This window comes from Triturus cristatus, chromosome 1_1 (genome assembly GCF_964204655.1).
Source record: "Triturus cristatus chromosome 1_1, aTriCri1.1, whole genome shotgun sequence".
In the NCBI taxonomy this organism is placed as follows: Eukaryota; Metazoa; Chordata; class Amphibia; order Caudata; family Salamandridae; genus Triturus; species Triturus cristatus.
In genome coordinates, this window is record NC_140579.1 from 691873036 (window position 1) to 691897580 (window position 24545).

Sequence of the window (24545 nt, forward strand, 5' to 3'; positions counted from 1 at the left end):
AACACCACTGCACGACCCTACTGCACTAACCTAAACCCTAAAAATCTACCCCCAACATGACCCACTACACTACCCAAACACCACTGCATTACGCTAAACCCTAAAAAACTACCCCCAGCAGTACCCCTACACTACACAACACCACTGTACTACCCTAAACCCTAAAACACTATCCTCAGCATGACCCCCTACACTACACAAACACCACTGCACGACCCTACAGCACTAACCTAAACCCTAAAAAACTACCCCCAACATGACCCCCTACACTAACCAAACCCCACTGCACTACCCTAAACCCTAAAACACTACCCCCAGCATGACCCCTGCACTACCCAAACACCACTGCACAACCATAAACCCTAAAAGATGACCCCCTACACTACACAAAGAACACTGCACTACCCTAAACACTAAAACACGACACCCTACACTACACAAACACCACTGCACTACCCTAAACCCTAAATCTACCCCAGGACGAACCCCTACACTACCTAAACACCACTGCACTACCCTAAACCCTAAATCTACGCCAGTACGAACCCCTACACTTCAGGAACACCACTGCACTACTCTAAACCCTAAATCTACCCCCAGCATGACCCCCTACACTACCCAAACACCACTGAACTACCCTAAATGCTAAAATACTAACCCAGCACAACCCCCTACAATACCCAAACACCACTGCACTGCCCTAAACCCTAAAACAATACCCTTGTACGACCCCCTACACTACACAAACACCACTGCACTGCCCCAAACCTAAACACTACCCCCAGCATGACCCCTACACTACACAAACACCACTGCACTGCCCTAAACTCTAATACACTACCTTCAGCATGACCCCCTACACTACCCAAACACCACTCCATTACCCAAACCCCTAAATCTACCCCCAGCATGACCCCTTATACAACCCAAACACCACTCCACTACCCTAAGCCCTAAAACACTACCCCAGCACGAACCCCTTCACTACCCAAACACCACTGCATTACCCTAAACCCTGAAACACTACACCAGCACGACCCAACACACTACCCAAACACCACTGCACTACCCTAAACCCCAAAACATGATCCCCTACACTACACAAACAACGCTGCACTACCCTAAACACTAAAACACTCCCCCAGCACAACCCCCTACACTACCCAAACACACCTGACCTACACTTAACCCTAAAATACGATCCCCTACACTACACAATCACCACTGCTCTACCGTAAACCCTAGATCTACCCCCAGCATGACCCCCTACACTACACAAACACCACTTCACCACCCTAAACCCTAAAACACTACCCCCAGCACGACACCCTACACTACCCAAACACCACTGCACTGCCCTAAACTCTAAAACACTACCTTCAGCATGACCCCCTACACTACCCAAACACCACTCCATTACCCAAACCCCTAAATCTACCCCCAGCATGACCCCTTATACAACCCAAACACCACTCCACTACCCTAAGCCCCAAAACACTACCCCAGCACGAACCCCTTCACTACCCAAACACCACTGCATTACCCTAAACCCTGAAACACTACACCAGCACGACCCAACGCACTACCCAAACACCACTGCACTACCCTAAACCCTAAAACATGATCCCCTACACTACACAAACAACACTGCACTACCCTAAACACTAAAACACTCCCCCAGCACAACCCCCTACACTACCCAAACACACCTGACCTACACTTAACCCTAAAATACGATCCCCTACACTACACAAACACCACTGCTCTACCGTAAACCCTAAATCTACCCCCAGCATGACCCCCTACACTACAAAAACACCACTTCACCACCCTAAACCCTAAAACACGGCCCCCAGAACTACCCCAATACTACAAAAACATTAATGCACTACCCTAATCCCTAAAACACTACCCCCAGCAGAACCCCCTACACTACTCAACACCACTGCACTGCCCTAAACCCTAAAACACTATCCTCAGCATGACCCCCTACACTACACAAACACCACTGCACGACCCTACTGCACTAACCTAAACCCTAAAACACTACCCCCCGCATGACCCCCTACACTACCCAAACACCACTGCATTACGCTAAACCCTAAAGAACTACCCCCAGCATGACCCCCTACACTACACAAACACCACTCCACGACCCAACTGCACTAACCTAAACCTTAAAACACTACCTCCATCATGACCCCCTACACTAACCAAACACCACTGCACTACCGTAAACCCTAAAAGATGACCCCCTACACTCCACAAACAACACTGCCCCACCCTAAACACTAAAACTCTACCACAGCACAATCCCCTACATTACCCAAACACCACTGCTCTACCCTAAACCCTAAAACACGACCCCCTACACTACCCAAACACCACTGAACTACCCTAAACTCTAAAACACTAACCCAGCACAACCCCCTACAATACCAAAACACCACTGCACTGCCCTAAACCCTAAAAAAATAACCCTGCATGACCCCCTACACGACACAAACAACACTGCACTGCCCTAAACCCTAAAACACTACCCCCAGTACGACACCCTACACTACCCAAACACCGCTGCACTGCTCTAAAACTAAAACACTATTCCCAGCATGACCCCCTACACTACACAAACACCACTGCACTGCCCTACTACTAAATCCGGGATCCACTATCATCTATATGCGGACGACACTCAAATCTACCTTAAGGTGGCCTCCACTCACGATCTCTCCCTCCTAAGCTCTACTCTCGACTCTATTCAAAACTGGATGTTAACTCATCAACTGGTCCTGAATCCCTCCAAAACCGAATTCCTCCTCCTCTCCTCCTCACTTTCTCCTCCCCCAGTGCAATCATGGATGGATCAGATTAATCTACTGAACAATAAACCCATCATTGCCGAGAGCGCAAAATCCCTTGGCGTCATACTCGACAAAAAACTCAATCTACTCTCCCACATCGATTCCATTGCAAAGTCTGCTCGATACCAACTGCGCCTTCTTTGGGGGATTCGTCGCTTCTTCCCGGAGCACTACCTTAAAACCCTGGTCCAATCGCTGATTCTCTCCAGATTGGACTACTGCAATTCTCTTCTTACTGGCCTCCCCAAATCCCACCTGTTGCCCCTGAAGTCTGTTCTCCATTCAGCAGCTCGCTTCATACATGGGGCCAAAAGAAGCGACCACATCACACCCATTTTATCCACCCTCCGTTGGCTTCCCATAGAGGCAAGATCTATCTACAAGACTGCCTGTATCACCCACAAAGCCTTGCACTCATCCTCCCCTCGCTACCTGGCGGATAAACTGAAACTCTGGTGGCTCCAGACCATCACGGAATGCAGAAAATGTATTGCTTGAACCTCCCACTTTCAAGAAGGAAAGATCGATTGGCCCATCCTTTTCAGGCAACACGGTGAGAATTTGGAACTCACTTCCGCCTCAGCTCCGGACTACCACCTCTTCCCAGGCCTTCAAAACTGACCTCAAATCTCTCCTCCTTCAAAGACACTTCCAAATTTAATTCACGCCCTATATTTTCTGAAGGAAGTCCTTCCATTATAGGAAATTCTGTTCTCCATGCCTATAGAAGTGCCTTCCCAGTGTGTTTTGTGTTTTGAGTGTCTGCCATATATTGCAGTATTATACTTTTACTTGTATTTTGATCGCTTTTGTAACATGCACACATGTCACTTTCTCCTTTTGTAATGTATCGTATGCTACCTCTTGTATTTTGTTTGCTTTTGATACATGCACTATGGCCACCACTGCCTCATGTAACGTAACTTCTGTTTTAGTGTTCTGAGTGTCGGCCATTTATTGCAATTTTTTTTTTCTTTTTTTTCTTTTTACCTCTACGAGTACTTTGTATGCTCTTGTAACCTGCACACATCACTTTTTCCGTTTGTAACGTATCGTTTGCTACCTCCTGTATTTTGATTGCCCTTGATACTTGCACAATTGTCACTATTAGCTCATGTAACGTACCGTTTGATTTTGTAACATGCTCACTTGTATTTTTGCTCCTTATGTATCATTACTGCTGCTATTGTGAAGCGCTCTGACACCTTCGGGTAAAGTCCGCGCTATATAAAAACGCATTAAATAAATAAATAAATAAAAATAAATACAATACCCAAACACCACTGCACAGCCCTAAACTCTAAAACAATAACCCCTGCATGACCCCCTACACTACACAAACACCAATGCACTACCCTAAACCCTAAATCTACCCCAGCACTACCTCCTATACAACACAAACACCACTGCACTACCCTAAACCCTAAATCTATCCCCAGCATGACCCCCTACACTACCCAAACACCACTGAACTACCCTAAATGCTAAAACACTAACCCAGAACAACCGCCTACAATACCCAAACACCACTGCAATGCCCAAAACCCTAAAACAATACCCCCTGCACGACCCCCTACACTACACAAGTACCACGGCACTTCCCTAATGCCTAAAAGACAACCCCCAGCAAGACCCCCTACACTACGCAAACACCACTGCACTACCCTAAACTTTAAAACACTACCCCAGCACGATCCCCTATATTACACAAACACCACTACACTGCCCTAAACCCTAAAACACTACCCCAGCACGAACCACTACACTACACAAACACCACTGCACTCCCCTAAACCCTAAAACACTTCCCCCAGCATGAACCACTACACAAACACCGCTGCACTACCCTGAACCCTAAAACACTACCCCCAGAACTAACCCCTATACTACACAAACACTACTGTACTACCCTAAACCCTAAAACATGATTTCCTACACTACACAAACAACACTGCATTACCCTAAACACTAAAACTCTACCCCCAGCACAACCCCCTACACTACCCAAACACCACTGACCTAACCTTAACCCTAAAACACGACCCCCTACACTACACGAACACCACTGCTCAACCCTAAACCCTAAATCTACCCCCAGCATGACCCCCTACACAACACAAACACCACGTCACTACCCTAAACCCTAAAACACTGCCCCATAACTACCCCCAATACTACACAAACACCACTGCACTACCCTAATCCCTAAAACACAACCCCAGCAGTACCCCCTACACTACCCAACACCACTGCACTACTCTAAACCCTAAATCTACCCCCAGCATGACCCCCTACACTTCCCAAACACCACTGAACTACCCTAAATGCTAAAACACTAACCCAGCACAACCCCCTATAATACCCAAACACCACTGCACTGCCCTAAACCCTAAAACACTACCCCCAGCACGACACCCTACACTACCCAAACACCACTGCACTGCCCTAAACCTAAAACACTACCTTCAGCATGACCCCCTACACTACCCAAACACCACTCCATTACCCAAAACCATAAATCTACCCCCAGCATAACCCCCTATACAACCCAAACACCACTCCCCTACCCTAAGCCCTAAAACACTACTGCAGCACGAACCCGTTCACTACCCAAACACCACTGCATTACCCTAAACCCTGAAACACTACACCAGCACGACCCAACGCACTACCCAAACACCACTGCACTACCCTAAACCGTAAAACATGATCCCCTACACTACACAAACAACACTGCACTACCCTAAACACTAAAACACTACCCCCAGCACAACCCCCTACACTACACAAACACCACTGAACTACCCTAAATGCTAAAACACTAACCCAGAACAACCGCCTACAATACCCAAACACCACTGCAATGCCCAAAACCCTAAAACAATACCCCCTGCACGACCCCCTACAGTACACAAGTACCACTGCACTTCCCTAATGCCTGAAAGACAACCCCCAGAACGACCCCATACACTACACATATACCACTGCACTACCCTAAACCCGAAAACACTACCCCCAGCTTTACCCCCTACACTACACAAACACCTCTGCACTACCCTAAACCCTATAACTCTACCCACAGCAAGACCCGCTACACTACACAAGCACCACTGCACCACCCTAAACTCTAAAACACTACCCCAGCACGAACCCCTATACTACACAAACACCACTACACTGCCTTAAACCCTAAAACACTACCCCCAGCACGAACCAATACACAAACACTGCTGCACTACACTGAACCCTAAAACACTACCCCCACAACTAACCCCTATACTACACAAACACTACTGCAATACCCTAAACCCTAAAACATGATTCCCTACACTACACAAACAACACTGCATTACCCTAAACACTAAAACTCTACCCCCAGCACAACCCCCTACACTACCCAAACACCACTGACCTAACCTTAACCCTAAAACACGACCCCCTACACTACACAAACACCACTGCTCTACCCTAAACCCTAAATCTACCCCTTGCATGACCCCCTACACAACACAAACACCACATCACTACCCTAAACCCTAAAACACTGCCCCATAACTACCCCCAATACTACACAAACACCACTGCACGACCCTACTGCACTAACCTAAATCCTAAAACACTACCCCCAGCATGACCCCCTACACTACCCAAACACAACTGCACTACACGAAACCCTAAAACACTCCCCCCAGCATGAACCAATACACAAACACTGCTGCACTACACTGAACCCTAAAACACTACCCCCACAACTAACCCCTATACTACACAAACACTACTGCAATACCCTAAACCCTAAAACATGATTCCCTACACTACACAAACAACACTGCATTACCCTAAACACTAAAACTCTACCCCAGCACAACCCCCTACACTACCCAAACACCACTGACCTAACCTTAACCCTAAAACACGACCCCCTACACTACACAAAAACCAATGCACTACCCTAAACCCTAAATCTACCCCCAGCACTATCCCCTATACTACACAAACACCACTGCACTACCCTAAACCCTAAATCAATCCCCAGCATGTCCCCCTACACTACTCCAACACCACTGAACTACCCTAAATGCTAAAACACTAACCCAGAACAACCGCCTACAATACCCAAACACCACTGCACTGCCCAAAACCCTAAAACACTACCCCCAGCATGACCCCCTACACTACACAAACATCACTGCACTACCCTAAACCCGAAAACACTATCCTCAGCTTGACCCCCTACACTACACAAACACCACTGCACCACCCTAAACTCTAAAACACTACCCCAGCACGAACCCCTATACTACACAAACACCACTACACTGCCTTAAACCCTAAAACACTACCCCCAGCACGAACCAATACACAAACACTGCTGCACTACACTGAACCCTAAAACACTACCCCCACAACTAACCCCTATACTACACAAACACTACTGCAATACCCTAAACCCTAAAACATGATTCCCTACACTACACAAACAACACTGCATTACCCTAAACACTAAAACTCTACCCCCAGCACAACCCCCTACACTACCCAAACACCACTGACCTAACCTTAACCCTAAAACACGACCCCCTACACTACACAAACACCACTGCTCTACCCTAAACCCTAAATCTACCCCCTGCATGACCCCCTACACAACACAAACACCACGTCACTACCCTAAACCCTAAAACACTGCCCCATAACTACCCCCAATACTACACAAACACCACTGCACGACCCTACTGCACTAACCTAAATCCTAAAACACTACCCCCAGCATGACCCACTACACTACCCAAACACAACTGCACTACACGAAACCCTAAAACACTCCCCCCAGCATGAACCAATACACAAACACTGCTGCACTACACTGAACCCTAAAACACTACCCCCACAACTAACCCCTATACAACACAAACACTACTGCAATACCCTAAACCCTAAAACATGATTCCCTACACTACACAAACAACACTGCATTACCCTAAACACTAAAACTCTACCCCCAGCACAACCCCCTACACTACCCAAACACCACGGACCTAACCTTAACCCTAAAACACGACCCCCTACACTACACAAAAACCAATGCACTACCCTAAACCCTAAATCTACCCCCAGCACTATCCCCTTTACTACACAAACACCACTGCACTACCCTAAACCCTAAATCATTCCCCATCATGTCCCCCTACACTACCCAAACACCACTGAACTACCCTAAATGCTAAAACACTAACCCAGAACAACCGCCTACAATACCCAAACACCACTGCCCAAAACCCTAAAACACTACCCCCAGCATGACCCCCTACACTACACAAACATCACTGCACTACCCTAAACCCGAAAACACTATCCTCAGCTTGACCCCCTACACTACACAAACACCACTGCACTACCCTAAACCCTATAACATGACCCCTTGCAAGACCCCCTACACTAAACAAACACCACTGCACTACCCTAAACTCTAAAACACTACCCTAGCATGAACCCCTATACTACACAAACACCATTGCACTGCCCTAAACCCTAAAACACTACCCCAACACGAACCAATACACTACACAAACACCACTGCACTACCCTAAACCCAAAAACACTACCCCCAGCACTACCCCCTACACTTCACAAATACCACTGCACAACCCTAAACACTAAATCTATCCCCAGCATTACCCCCTACACTACCCAAACACCACTGAACTACCCTAAATGCTAAAACTCTAACCCAGCACAACCCCCTACAATACCCAAACACCACTGCACTGCCCTAAACTCTAAAACAATACCCCCTGCACTACCCCCTACACTACACAAACACCAATGCACTACCCTAAACCCTAAATCTACCACCAGCACTACCTCCAATACTACACAAACACCACTGCACTACCCTAAACCCTAAATCTATCCTCAGCATGACCCCCTACACTACCCAAACACCACTGAACTACCCTAAATGCTAAAACACTAACCCAGAACAACCGCCTACAATACCCAAACACCACTGCAATGCCCAAAACCCTAAAACAATACCCCCTGCACGACCCCCTACAGTACACAAGTACCACTGCACTTCCCTAATGCCTGAAAGACAACCCCCAGAACGACCCCCTACACTACACATATACCACTGCACTACCCTAAACCCGAAAACACTACCCCCAGCTTGACCCCCTACACTACACAAACACCTCTGCACTACCCTAAACCCTATAACTCTACCCACAGCAAGACCCGCTACACTACACAAACACCACTGCACCACCCTAAACTCTAAAACACTACCCCAGCACGAACCCCTATACTACACAAACACCACTACACTGCCTTAAACCCTAAAACACTATCCCCAGCACGAACCAATACACAAACACTGCTGCACTACACTGAACCCTAAAACACTACCCCCACAACTAACCCCTATACTACACAAACACTACTGTAATACCCTAAACCCTAAAACATGATTCCCTACACTACACAAACAACACTGTATTACCCTAAACACTAAAACTCTACCCCCAGCACAACCCCCTACACTACCCAAACACCACTGACCTAACCTTAACCCTAAAACACGACCCCCTACACTACACAAACACCACTGCTCTACCCTAAACCCTAAATCTACCCCCAGCATGACCCCCTACACAACACAAACACCACGTCACTATCCTAAACCCTAAAACACTGCCCCATAACTACCCCCAATACTACACAAACACCACTGCACGACCCTACTGCACTAACCTAAACCCTAAAACACTACCCACAGCATGACCCCCTACACTAACCAAACACAACTGCACTACCCTAAACCCTAAAATATTCCCCCCAGCATGAACCAATACACAAACACTGCTGCACTACACTGAACCCTAAAACACTACCCCCACAACTAACCCCTATACTACACAAACACTACTGCAATACCCTAAACCCTAAAACATGATTCCCTACACTACACAAACAATACTGCATTACCCTAAACACTAAAACTCTACCCCCAGCACAACCCCCTACACTACCCAAACACCACTGACCTAACCTTAACCCTAAAACACGACCCCCTACACTACACAAACACCACTGCTCTACCCTAAACCCTAAATCTACCCCCAGCATGACCCCCTACACAACACAAACACCACGTCACTACCCTAAACCCTAAAACACTGCCCCATAACTACCCCCAATACTACACAAACACCACTGCACGACCTTACTGCACTAACCTAAACCCTAAAACACTACCCCCAGCATGACCCCCTACACTACCCAAACACAACTGCACTACACGAAACCCTAAAAAACTACCCCCACCATGACCCCATACACTACAAAAACACCACTGCACGAACATTTTTCACTAACCTAAACCCTAAAACACTACCCCCAGCATGACCCTCTACACTACCCAAACACCACTGCACTACCCTAAACCCTATAACACTACCCCCAGCAAGACTCCCTACACTACACAAACACCACTGCACTGCCCTAAACTCTAAAACACTACCCCAGCATGAACCCCTATACTACACAAACACCACTACACTGCCCTAAACCCTAAAACACTACCCCAGCACGAACCACTACACTACACAAACACCACTGCACTCCCCTAAACCCTAAAACACTCCCCATAGCATGAACCACTACACAAACACCGCTGCACTACCCTGAACCCTAAAACACTACCCCCAGAACTAACCCCTATACTACACAAACACTACTGCACTACCCTAAACCCTAAAACATGATTCCCTACACTACACAAACAACACTGCATTACCCTAAACACTAAAACTCTACCCCCAGCACAACCCCCTACACTACCCAAACACCACTGACCTAACCTTAACCCTAAAACACAACCCCCTACACTACACAAACACCACTGCTCTAGCCTAAACCCTAAATCTACCCCCAGCATGACCCCCTACACAACACAAACACCATGTAACTACCCTAAACCCTAAAACACTGCCCCATAACTACCCCCAATACTACACAAACACCACTGCACTACCCTAATCCCTAAAACACAACCCCAGCAGTACCCCCTACTCTTCCCAACAGCACTGCACTTCCCTAAACCCTAAAACACTACCCTCAGCATGGCCCCCTACACTACACAAACACCACTGCACGACCCTACTGCACTAACCTAAACCCTAAAGCACTACCCCCAGCATGACCCCATACACTACACAAACACCACTGCACGAACCTGCTACACTAACCTAATCCCTAAAACACTACCCCCAGCATGACCCGCTACACTACCCAAACACCACTGCACTACCCTAAACCCTAAAACACTACCCCCAGCATGACCCCAGCACTACTTAAACACAACTGCACTACTGCAAACCCTAAAAGATGACCCTCTACACTACACAAACAACACTGCACTACCCTAAACCCCAAATCTACCCCCAGCACGACCCCCTACACTACCTAAACACCACTGCACTACCCTAAACCCTAAATAACTACCCCAGTACGACCCCCTACAATACACAAACACCACTGCTTTACCCTAAACCCTAAATCCACCCCAATACGACCCCCTACGCTACAGAAACACCACTGCACCACTCTAAACCCTAAATCTACCCCCAGCATGACCCCCTACACTACCCAAACACCACTGAAATACCCAAAACGCTAAAACAATAACCCAGCACAACCCCCTACAATACCCAAACACCACTGCACTGCCCTAAACCCTAAAACAATAACCCTGCATGACCCCCTACACGACACAAACACCACTGCACTGCCCTAAACCCTAAAACACTACCCCCAGTACGACACCCTACACTACTCAAACACCACTGCTCTGCTCTAAAACTAAAACACTATTCCCAGCATGACCCCCTACACTACACAAACACCACTGCACTTCCCTAAAGCCTAAAACACTACCTGCAGCATGACCCTCTACACTACCCAAACTCCACTCCATTACCCAAAACCCTAAATCTACCCCCAGCATGACCCCCGACACTACACAAACACAACTGCACTGCCCTAAACCCTAAAAAACTACCCCCAGAACGACCCCCTACAATACACAAACACCACTGCACTACCTTAAACCCTAAATCTACCCCAGCACTGCCCCGTACACTACACAAACACCACTTCACTACCCAAAAAATAAATCTATCCCCAGCATGACCCCCTACACTACCCAAACACCACTGAACTAGCCTAAATTCTAAAACTCCAACCCAGCACAACCCCCTACAATACCCAAACACCACTGCACTGCCCTATATTCCAAAACAATACCCCCTGCACGACCCCCTACACTACACAAAAACCAATGTACTACCCTAAACCCTAAATCTACCCCCAGCACTATCCCCTATACTACACAAACACCACTGCACTACCCTAAACCCTAAATCAATCCCCAGCATGTCCCCCTACACTACCCAAACACCACTGAACTACCCTAAATGCTAAAACCCTAACCCAGAACATCCGCCTACAATACCCAAACACCACTGCACTGCCCAAAACCCTAAAACACTACCCCCAGCATGACCCCCTACACTACACAAACATCACTGCACTACCCTAAACCCGAAAACACTATCCCCAGCTTGACCCCCTACACTACACAAACACCAGTGCACTACCCTAAACCCTAAAACACTACCCCAGCATGAACCCCTATACTACACAAACACCATTGCACTGCCCTAAACCCTAAAACACTACCCCAACACGAACCAATACACTACACAAACACCACTGCACTACCCTAAACCCAATAACACTACCCCCAGCACTACCCCCTACACTACACAAATACCACTGCACAACCCTAAACACTAAATCTATCCCCAGCATTACCCCCTACACTACCCAAACACCACTGAACTACCCTAAATGCTAAAACTCTAACCCAGCACAACCCCCTACAATACCCAAACACCACTGCACTGCCCTAAACTCTAAAACAATACCCCCTGCACTACCCCCTACACTACACAAACGCCAATGCATTACCCTAAACCCTAAATCTACCCCCAGCACTACCTCCAATACTACACAAGCACCACTGCACTACCCTAAACCCTAAATCTATCCCCAGCATGACCCCCTACACTACCCAAACACCACTGAACTACCCTAAATGCTAAAACACTAATGCAGAACAACCGCCTACAATACCCAAACACCACTGCAATGCCCAAAACCCTAAAACAATACCCCCTGCACGGCCCCCTACAGTACACAAGTACCACTGCACTTCCCTAATGCCTGAAAGACAACCCCCAGAACGACCCCCTACACTACACATATACCACTGCACTACCCTAAACCCGAAAACACTACCCCCAGCTTGACCCCCTACACTACACAAACACCTCTGCACTACCCTAAACCCTATAACTCTACCCGCAGCAAGACCCGCTACACTACACAAACACCACTGCACCACCCTAAACTCTAAAACACTACCCCCACAACTAACCCCTATACTACACAAACACTACTGCAATACCCTAAACCCTAAAACATGATTCCCTACACTACACAAACAACACTGCATTACCCTAAACACTAAAACTCTACCCCCAGCACAACCCCCTACACTACCCAAACACCACTGACCTAACCTTAACCCTAAAACACGACCCCCTACACTACACAAACACCACTGCTCTACTCTAAACCCTAAATCTACCCCCAGCATGACCCCCTACACAACACAAACACCACGTCACTACCCTAAACCCTAAAACACTGCCCCATAACTACCCCCAATACTACACAAACACCACTGCACGACCCTACTGCACTAACCTAAACCCTAAAACACTACCCCCATCATGACCCCCTACACTACCCAAACACAACTGCACTACACGAAACCCTAAAAAACTACCCCCACCATGACCCCATACACTACAAAAACACCACTGCACGAACCTCTTTCACTAACCTAAACCCTAAAACACTACCCCCAGCATGACCCTCTACACTACCCAAACACCACTGCACTACCCTAAACCCTATAACACTACCCCCAGCAAGACTCCCTACACTACACAAACACCCCTGCACTGCCCTAAACTCTAAAACACTACCCCAGCATGAACCCCTATACTACACAAACACCACTACACTGCCCTAAACCCTAAAACACTACCCCAGCACGAACCACTACACTACACAAACACCACTGCACTCCCCTAAACCCTAAAACACTCCCCATAGCATGAACCACTACACAAACACCGCTGCACTACCCTGAACCCTAAAACACTACCCCCAGAACTAACCCCTATACTACACAATCACTACTGCACTACCCTAAACCCTAAAACATGATTCCCTACACTACACAAACAACACTGCATTACCCTAAACACTAAAACTCTACCCCCAGCACAACCCCCTACACTACCCAAACACCACTGACCAAACCTTAACCCTAAAACACGACCCCCTACGCTACACAAACACCACTGCTCTAGCCTAAACCCTAAATCTACCCCCAGCATGACCCCCTACACAACACAAACACCATGTAACTACCCTAAACCCTAAAACACTGCCCCATAACTACCCCCAATACTACACAAACACCACTGCACTACCCTAATCCCTAAAACACAACCCCAGCAGTACCCCCTACACTTCCCAACAGCACTGCACTTCCCTAAACCCTAAAACACTACCCTCAGCATGGCCCCTACACTACACAAACACCACTGCACGACCCAACTGCACTAACCTAAACCCTAAAGCACTACCCCCAGCATGACCCCCTACACTACCCAAACACCACTGCACTACACTAAACCCTAAAAAACTACCCCCAGCATGACCCCATACACTACACAAACACCACTGCATGAACCTGCTACACTAACCTAATCCCTAAAACACTACCCCCAGCATGACCCGCTACACTACCCAAACACCACTGCACTACCCTAAACCCTAAAACACTACCCCCAGCATGACCCCAGCACTACTTAAACACAACTGCACTACTGCAAACCCTAAAAGATGACCCTCTACACTACACAAACAACACTGCACTACCCTAAACCCCAAATCTACCCCCAGCACGACCCCCTACACTACCTAAACACCACTGCACTACCCTAAACCCTAAATAACTACCCCAGTACGACCCCCTACAATACACAAACACCACTGCACTACCCTAAACCCTAAATCCACCCCAGTACGACCCCCTACGCTACAGAAACACCACTGCACTACTCTAAACCCTACATCTACCCCCAGCATGACCCCTTACACTACCCAAACACCACTGAACTACCCAAAACGCTAAAACAATAACCCAGCACAACCCCCTACAATACCCAAACTACACTGCACTGTCCTAAACCCTAAAACAATACCCCTGCACGACCCCCTACACTACACAAACACCACTGTACTGCCCTAAACCCTAAAACACTACCCCCAGCACGACAACCTACACTACCCAAACATCACTGCACTGTCCTAAACCTAAAACACTACCCACAGCATGACCCCCTACACTACACAAACACCACTGCACTGCCCTAAACCCTAAAACACTACCAGCAGAATGACCCCCTACACTACCCAAACACCACTCCATTACCCAAAACCCTAAATCTACCCCCAGCATAACCCCCTACACTACACAAACACCACTGCACTACCCTAAACCCTAAAGCACTACCCCCAGCACAACCCCCTACACTACACAAACTCCATTGCACTACCCTAAATCCTAAATCTACCCCCAGCACTACCCCCTACACTACACAAACATCATTGCACTACCCTAAACCCCTAAACCCTAATTCTATCCCCAGCATGACCCCCTACACTACCCAAACACCACTGAACTACCCTAAATGCTAAAACACTAATCCAGCACAACCCCCTATAATACCCAAACACCACTGCGCTGCCCTAAACCCTAAAACAGTACCCCCTGCATGACCCCCTACACTACACAAACACCACTGCACGACCCTACTGCACTAACCTAAACCCTAAAGCACTACCCCCAGCATGACCCCATACATTACACAAACACCACTGCACAAACCTGCTACACTAACCTAATCCCTTAAACACTACCCCCAGCATGACCCGCTACACTACCCAAACACCACTGCACTACCCTAAACCCTAAAACACTACCCCCAGCATGACCCCAGCACTACTTAAACACAACTGCACTACTGCAAACCCTAAAAGATGACCCCCTACACTACACAAACAACACTGCACTACCCTAAACCCCAAATCTACCCCCAGCACGACCCCCTACACTACCTAAACACCACTGCACTACCCTAAACCCTAAATAACTACCCCAGTACGACCCCCTACAATACACAAACACCACTGCTTTACCCTAAACCCTAAATCCACCCCAATACGACCCCCTACGCTACAGAAACACCACTGCACCACTCTAAACCCTAAATCTACCCCCAGCATGACCCCCTACACTACCCAAACACCACTGAACTACCCAAAACGCTAAAACAATAACCCAGCACAACCCCCTACAATACCCAAACACCACTGCACTGCCCTAAACCCTAAAACAATAACCCTGTATGACCCCCTACACGACACAAACACCACTGCACTGCCCTAAACCCTAAAACACTACCCCAGTACGACACCCTACACTACTCAAACACCACTGCTCTGCTCTAAAACTAAAACACTATTCCCAGCATGACCCCCTACACTACACAAACACCACTGCACTTCCCTAAAGCCTAAAACACTACCTGCAGCATGACCCTCTACACTACCCAAACTCCACTCCATTACCCAAAACCCTAAATCTACCCCCAGCATGACCCCCGACACTACACAAACACAACTGCACTGCCCTAAACCCTAAAAAACTACCCCCAGAACGACCCCCTACAATACACAAACACCACTGCACTACCCTAAACCCTAAAACACTACCCCAGCATGAACCCCTATACTACACAAACACCATTGCACTGCCCTAAACCCTAAAACACTACCCCAACACGAACCAATACACTACACAAACACCACTGCACTACCCTAAACCCAATAACACTACCCCCAGCACTACCCCCTACACTACACAAATACCACTGCACAACCCTAAACACTAAATCTATCCCCAGCATTACCCCCTACACTACCCAAACACCACTGAACTACCCTAAATGCTAAAACTCTAACCCAGCACAACCCCCTACAATACCCAAACACCACTGCACTGCCCTAAACTCTAAAACAATACCCCCTGCACTACCCCCTACACTACACAAACACCAATGCATTACCCTAAACCCTAAATCTACCCCCAGCACTACCTCCAATACTACACAAACACCACTGCACTACCCTAAACCCTAAATCTATCCCCAGCATGACCCCCTACACTACCCAAACACCACTGAACTACCCTAAATGCTAAAACACTAATGCAGAACAACCGCCTACAATACCCAAACACCACTGCAATGCCCAAAACCCTAAAACAATACCCCCTGCACGGCCCCCTACAGTACACAAGTACCACTGCACTTCCCTAATGCCTGAAAGACAACCCCCAGAACGACCCCCTACACTACACATATACCACTGCACTACCCTAAACCCGAAAACACTACCCCCAGCTTGACCCCCTACACTACACAAACACCTCTGCACTACCCTAAACCCTATAACTCTACCCGCAGCAAGACCCGCTACACTACACAAACACCACTGCACCACCCTAAACTCTAAAACACTACCCCAGCACGAACCCCTATACTACACAAACACCACAACACTGCCTTAAACCCTAAAACACTACCCCCAGCACGAACCACTACACTACAAAAACACCACTGCACTACCCTAAACCCTAAAACACTTCCCCCAGCATGAACCAATACACAAACACTGCTGCACTACACTGAACCCTAAAACACTACCCCCACAACTAACCCCTATACTACACAAACACTACTGCAATACCCTAAACCCTAAAACATGATTCCCTACACTACACAAACAACACTGCATTACCCTAAACACTAAAACTCTACCCCCAGCACAACCCCCTACACTACCCAAACACCACTGACCTAACCTTAACCCTAAAACACGACCCCCTACACTACACAAACACCACTGCTCTACCCTAAACCCTAAATCTACCCCCAGCATGACCCCCTACACAACACAAACACCACGTCACTACCATAAACCCTAAAACACTGCCCCATAACTACCCCCAATACTACACAAACACCACTGCACGACCCTACTGCACTAACCTAAACCCTAAAACACTACCCCCATCATGACCCCCTACACTACCCAAACACAACTGCACTACACAAAACCCTAAAAAATTACCCCCACCATGACCCCATACACTACAAAAACACCACTGCACGAACCTTTTTCACTAACCTAAACCCTAAAACACTACCCCCAGCATGACCCTCTACACTACCCAAACACCACTGCACTACCCTAAACCCTATAACACTACCCCCAGCAAGACTCCCTACACTACACAAACACCCCTGCACTGCCCTAAACTCTAAAACACTACCCCAGCATGAACCCCTATACTACACAAACACCACTACACTGCCCTAAACCCTAAAACACTACCCCAGCACGAACCACTACACTACACAAACACCACTGCACTCCCCTAAACCCTAAAACACTCCCCATAGCATGAACCACTACACAAACACCGCTGCACTACCCTGAACCCTAAAACACTACCCCCAGAACTAACCCCTATACTACACAATCACTACTGCACTACCCTAAACCCTAAAACATGATTCCCTACACTACACAAACAACACTGCATTACCCTAAACACTAAAACTCTACCCCCAGCACAACCCCCTACACTACCCAAACACCACTGCCCTAACCTTAACCCTAAAACACGACCCCCTACACTACACAAACACCACTGCTCTAGCCTAAACCCTAAATCTACCCCCAGCATGACCCCCTACACAACACAAACACCATGTAACTACCCTAAACCCTAAAACACTGCCCCATAACTACCCCCAATACTACACAAACACCACTGCACTACCCTAATCCCTAAAACACAACCCCAGCAGTACCCCTACACTTCCCAACAGCACTGCACTTCCCTAAACCCTAAAACACTACCCTCAGCATGGCCCCTACACTACACAAACACCACTGCACGACCCAACTGCACTAACCTAAACCCTAAAGCACTACCCCCAGCATGACCCCCTACACTACCCAAACACCACTGCACTACACTAAACCCTAAAAAACTACCCCCAGCATGACCCCATACACTACACAAACACCACTGCATGAACCTGCTACACTAACCTAATCCCTAAAACACTACCCCCAGCATGACCCGCTACACTACCCAAACACCACTGCACTACCCTAAACCCTAAAACACTACCCCCAGCATGACCCCAGCACTACTTAAACACAACTGCACTACTGCAAACCCTAAAAGATGACCCTCTACACTACACAAACAACACTGCACTACCCTAAACCCCAAATCTACCCCCAGCACGACCCCCTACACTACCTAAACACCACTGCACTACCCTAAACCCTAAATAACTACCCCAGTACGACCCCCTACAATACACAAACACCACTGCACTACCCTAAACCCTAAATCCACCCCAGTACGACCCCCTACGCTACAGAAACACCACTGCACTACTCTAAACCCTACATCTACCCCCAGCATGACCCCTTACACTACCCAAACACCATTGAACTACCCAAAACGCTAAAACAATAACCCAGCACAACCCCCTACAATACCCAAACTACACTGCACTGTCCTAAACCCTAAAACAATACCCCTGCACGACCCCCTACACTACACAAACACCACTGTACTGCCCTAAACCCTAAAACACTACCCCCAGCACGACACCCTACACTACCCAAACATCACTGCACTGTCCTAAACCTAAAACACTACCCACAGCATGACCCCCTACACTACACAAACACCACTGCACTGCCCTAAACCCTAAAACACTACCAGCAGCATGACCCCCTACACTACCCAAACACCACTCCATTACCCAAAACCCTAAATCTACCCCCAGCATAACCCCCTACACTACACAAACACCACTGCACTACCCTAAACCCTAAAACACTACCCCCAGCACGACCCCCTACACTACACAAACACCACTGCACTACCCTAAATCCTAAATCTACCCCCAGCACTACCCCCTACACTACACAAACATCATTGCACTACCCTAAACCCCTAAACCCTAATTCTATCCCCAGCATGACCCCCTACACTACCCAAACACCACTGAACTACCCTAAATGCTAAAACACTCATCCAGCACAACCCCCTATAATACCCAAACACCACTGCGCTGCCCTAAACCCTAAAACAGTACCCCTTGCATGACCCCCTACACTACACAAACACCACTGCACTGCCCTAATCCCTAAAACACTTCCTCTAGCACGACCCCCAAACACTACCCAAACACCACTGCACTGCCCTAAACCTAAAACACAACCCTCAGCATGACCCCCTACACTACACAAACACCACTGAACTACCCTAAACCCTAAAACACGACCCCCTACACTACACAAACACCACTGCACTACCCTAAACCCTAAATCTACCCCCAGCACGACCCCCTACACTACCTAAACACCACTGCACTACCCTAAACCCTAAATACCTACACCCAGTACGACCCCCTATTCTACACAAACACCACTGCACTACCCTAAACCCTAAATCTACCCCAGTACAACACCCTACACTACAGAAACATCACTGCACTACCCTAAACCCTAAATTTACCCCCAGCATGACCCCCTACACTACCCAAATACCACTGAACTACCCTAAATGCTAAAACACTAACCCAGCACAACCCCCTACAATACCCAAACACCACTGCACTGCCCTAAACCCTAAAACAATAACCCTGCAAAACTCCCTACACTACACAAACACCACTGCACTGTCCTAAAACCTAAAACACTGCCCCCAGCACGACACCCTACACTACCCAAAAACCACTGCACTGCTCTAAAACTAAAACACTATTCCCAGCATGACCCCCTACACAACACAAACACCACTGCACTGCCCTAAACCCTAAAACACTACCTGCAGCATGACCCCCTACACTACCCAAACACCACTCCATTACCCAACACCCTAAATCTACCCCCAGCATGACCCCTATACTACACAAACACAACTGCACTACCCTAAACCCTAAAATACTACCCACAGAACGACCCCGTACAATACACAAACACCACTGCACTACCCTAAACCCTAAATCTACCCCCAGCACTACCCCTATACTACACAAACACCACTGCACTACCCTAAACCCTAAATCTATCCCCAGCATGACCCCCTACACTACCCAAACACCACTGAACTACCAGAATGCTAAAACACTAACCCAGCACAACCCCCTACAATACCCAAACATCACTGCACTGCCCTAAACCCTAAAACAATACCCCCTGCACGACCCCCTACACTACACAAACACCACTGCACTTCCCTAATGCCTAAAAGACAACCCCCAGCACAACCCCCAACACTACCCAAATACCACTGCACTGCCCTAAACCTAAAACACTACCCCCAGCATGACCCCCTACACTACAAAAACACCACTGCACTGCCCTAAACCCTAAAACACTACCCCCAGCATGACACCCTACACTACCCAAACACGACTCCATTACCCAAAACCCTAAATCTACCCCAGCATCACCCCCTACACTACACAAACACAACTGCACTACCCTAAACCCTAAACACTACCCCCAGAACGACCCCCTACAATACACAAACACCACTGAACTATCCTAAACCCTAAATCTACCCCCAGCACTACCTCCTACACTACACAAACACCACTGCACTACCCTAAACACTAAATCTATCCCCAGCATGACCCCCTACACTACCCAATCACGACTGTACTACCCTAAATGCTAAAACACTAACCCAGCACAACCCCCTACAATACCCAAACACCACTGCACTTCCCTAAACCCTAAAAAAATACCCCCTGCACGACCACCTACACTACACAAACACCACTGCATTGCCCTAATGCCTAAAAGACAACCCTCAGCACGACCCCCAACACTACCCAAACACCACTGCACTGCCCTAAACCTAAAACACTACCCCCAGCATGACCCCCTACACTACACAAATACCACTCCATTACCCTAAACACTAAATCTACCCCCAGCATGACCCCCTACACTACACAAACACCACTACACTACCCTAAACTCGAAAACACTACCCCCAGCTTGACCCCCTACACTACACAAACACCACTGCACTACCCTAAACGCTATAACACTACCCCCAGCAAGACCCCCCTACACTACACAAACACCACTGCACTACCCTAAACTCTAAAACACTACCCCAGCACGAACCCCTATACCTCACAAACACCACTGCACTGCCCTAAACCCTAAAACACTACCCCCAGCACGAACCACTACACTACACAAACACCACTGCACTACCCTAAAACACTACCCCAAGCATGACCCCTACACTACACAAACACAACTGCACTACCCTAAATGCTAAAACACTACCCCCAGCATGACCCACTACACAAACACCGCTGCACTACCCTGAACCCTAAAACACTACCCCAGAACTAAACCCAATACTACACAAACACTACTGCACCACCCTAAACTTAAAACATGATTCCCTACACTACACAAACAACACTGCATTACCCTAAACACTAAAATACTACCCCCAGCACAACCCCCTACACTACCCAAACACCACTGACCTACCATTAACCCTAAAACACAACCCCCTACACTACACAAACACCACTGCTCTACCCTAAACCCTAAATCTACCTCCAGCATGACCCCCTACACAACACAAACACCACGTCACTACCCTAAACCCTAAAACAGTGCCCCCAGAACTACCCCCAATACTACACAAACACCACTGCACTACCCTAATCCCTAAAACACAACTCCAGCAGTACCCCCTACACTACCCAACACCACTGCACTACCCTAAACCCTAAAACACTACCCTCAGCATGACTCCCTACACTACACAAACACCACTGCACGACCCTACTGCACTAATCTAAACCCTAAAACACTACCCCCAGCAGGACCCCCTACACTACCCAAACACCACTGCAATACACTAAAACCTAAAAAACTACCCCCAGCATAACCCCCTTCACTACACAAACACCACTCCACGACCCTACTACACTAACCTAAACCCTGAAACACTACCCCCAGCATGAACCCCTACACTACCTAATCACCACTGCACTTCCCTAAACCCTAAAACACTACCCCCAGCATGACCCCTGCACTACCAAAACACCACTGCACTACTGTAAACCCTTAAAGATGACCCCCTACACTACACACACAACACTGCACTACCCTAAACACTAAAACACTACCCCCAGCACAATCCCCTACACTACCTAAACACCACTGCACTACCCTAAACCCTAAAACACGACCCCCTACACTACACAAACACCACTGCACAACCCTAAACCCTAAATCTACCCCCAGCACAACCCCCTACACTACCTAAACACCACTGCACTACCCTAAACCCTAAATAACTACCCCAATATGACCCCCTACACTAAACACAAACACCACTGCACTACACTAAACCCTAAATCTACCCCAATACGACCCCCTACACTACACAAAGAACACTGCACTACTGTAAACACTAAAACACTACTCCCAGCCCAACCCCCTACACTACCCAAACACCACAGCACTACCCTAAACTCTAAAACATGACCCCCTACACTACACAAACACCACTTCACTACCCTAAACCCTAAAACACTACCTGCAGCATGACCCCCTACACTACCAAATCACCACTCCATGACCCTAAATCTATCCCCAGCATGACCCCCTACACTACACAAACACCAATGCACTACCCTAAACCCGAAACACTACCCCCCGCTTGAACCCCTACACTACACAAACACCACTGCACTGTTCTAAACCCTAAAACACTACCTGCAGCATGACCCCCTACACTACCAAAACACCACTCCATTACCATAAATCTACCCCAGCATGACCCCCTACACTACACAAACACCACTGCACTACCGTAAACCCGAAAACACTACCCCCAGCTTGACCCCCTACACGACACAAACACCACTGCAATACCCTAAACCCTAAAACACCACCCCCAGCAAGACACCCTACACTACACAAACATCACTGCACTACCCTAAACTCTAAATCCCTACCCCAGCACGAACCCCTATTCTACACAAATACCACTGCACTACCCTAAACCCTAAAACACTACCGCAAGCATGACCCCTACGCTACACAAACACAACTGCACTATCCTAAACGCTAAAAAACTACCCCCAGCACGACCAACTACACAAACACCACTGCACTACCCTAAACCCTAAAACACTACCTGCAGCAGGACCCCCTACACTACACAAACACCACTGCACTACCCTAAACCCTAAAACACTACTCCAGCACAAACCCCTATACTACACAAACACCACTGCACTGCCCTAAACCCTAAGTCACTACAACCAGCAT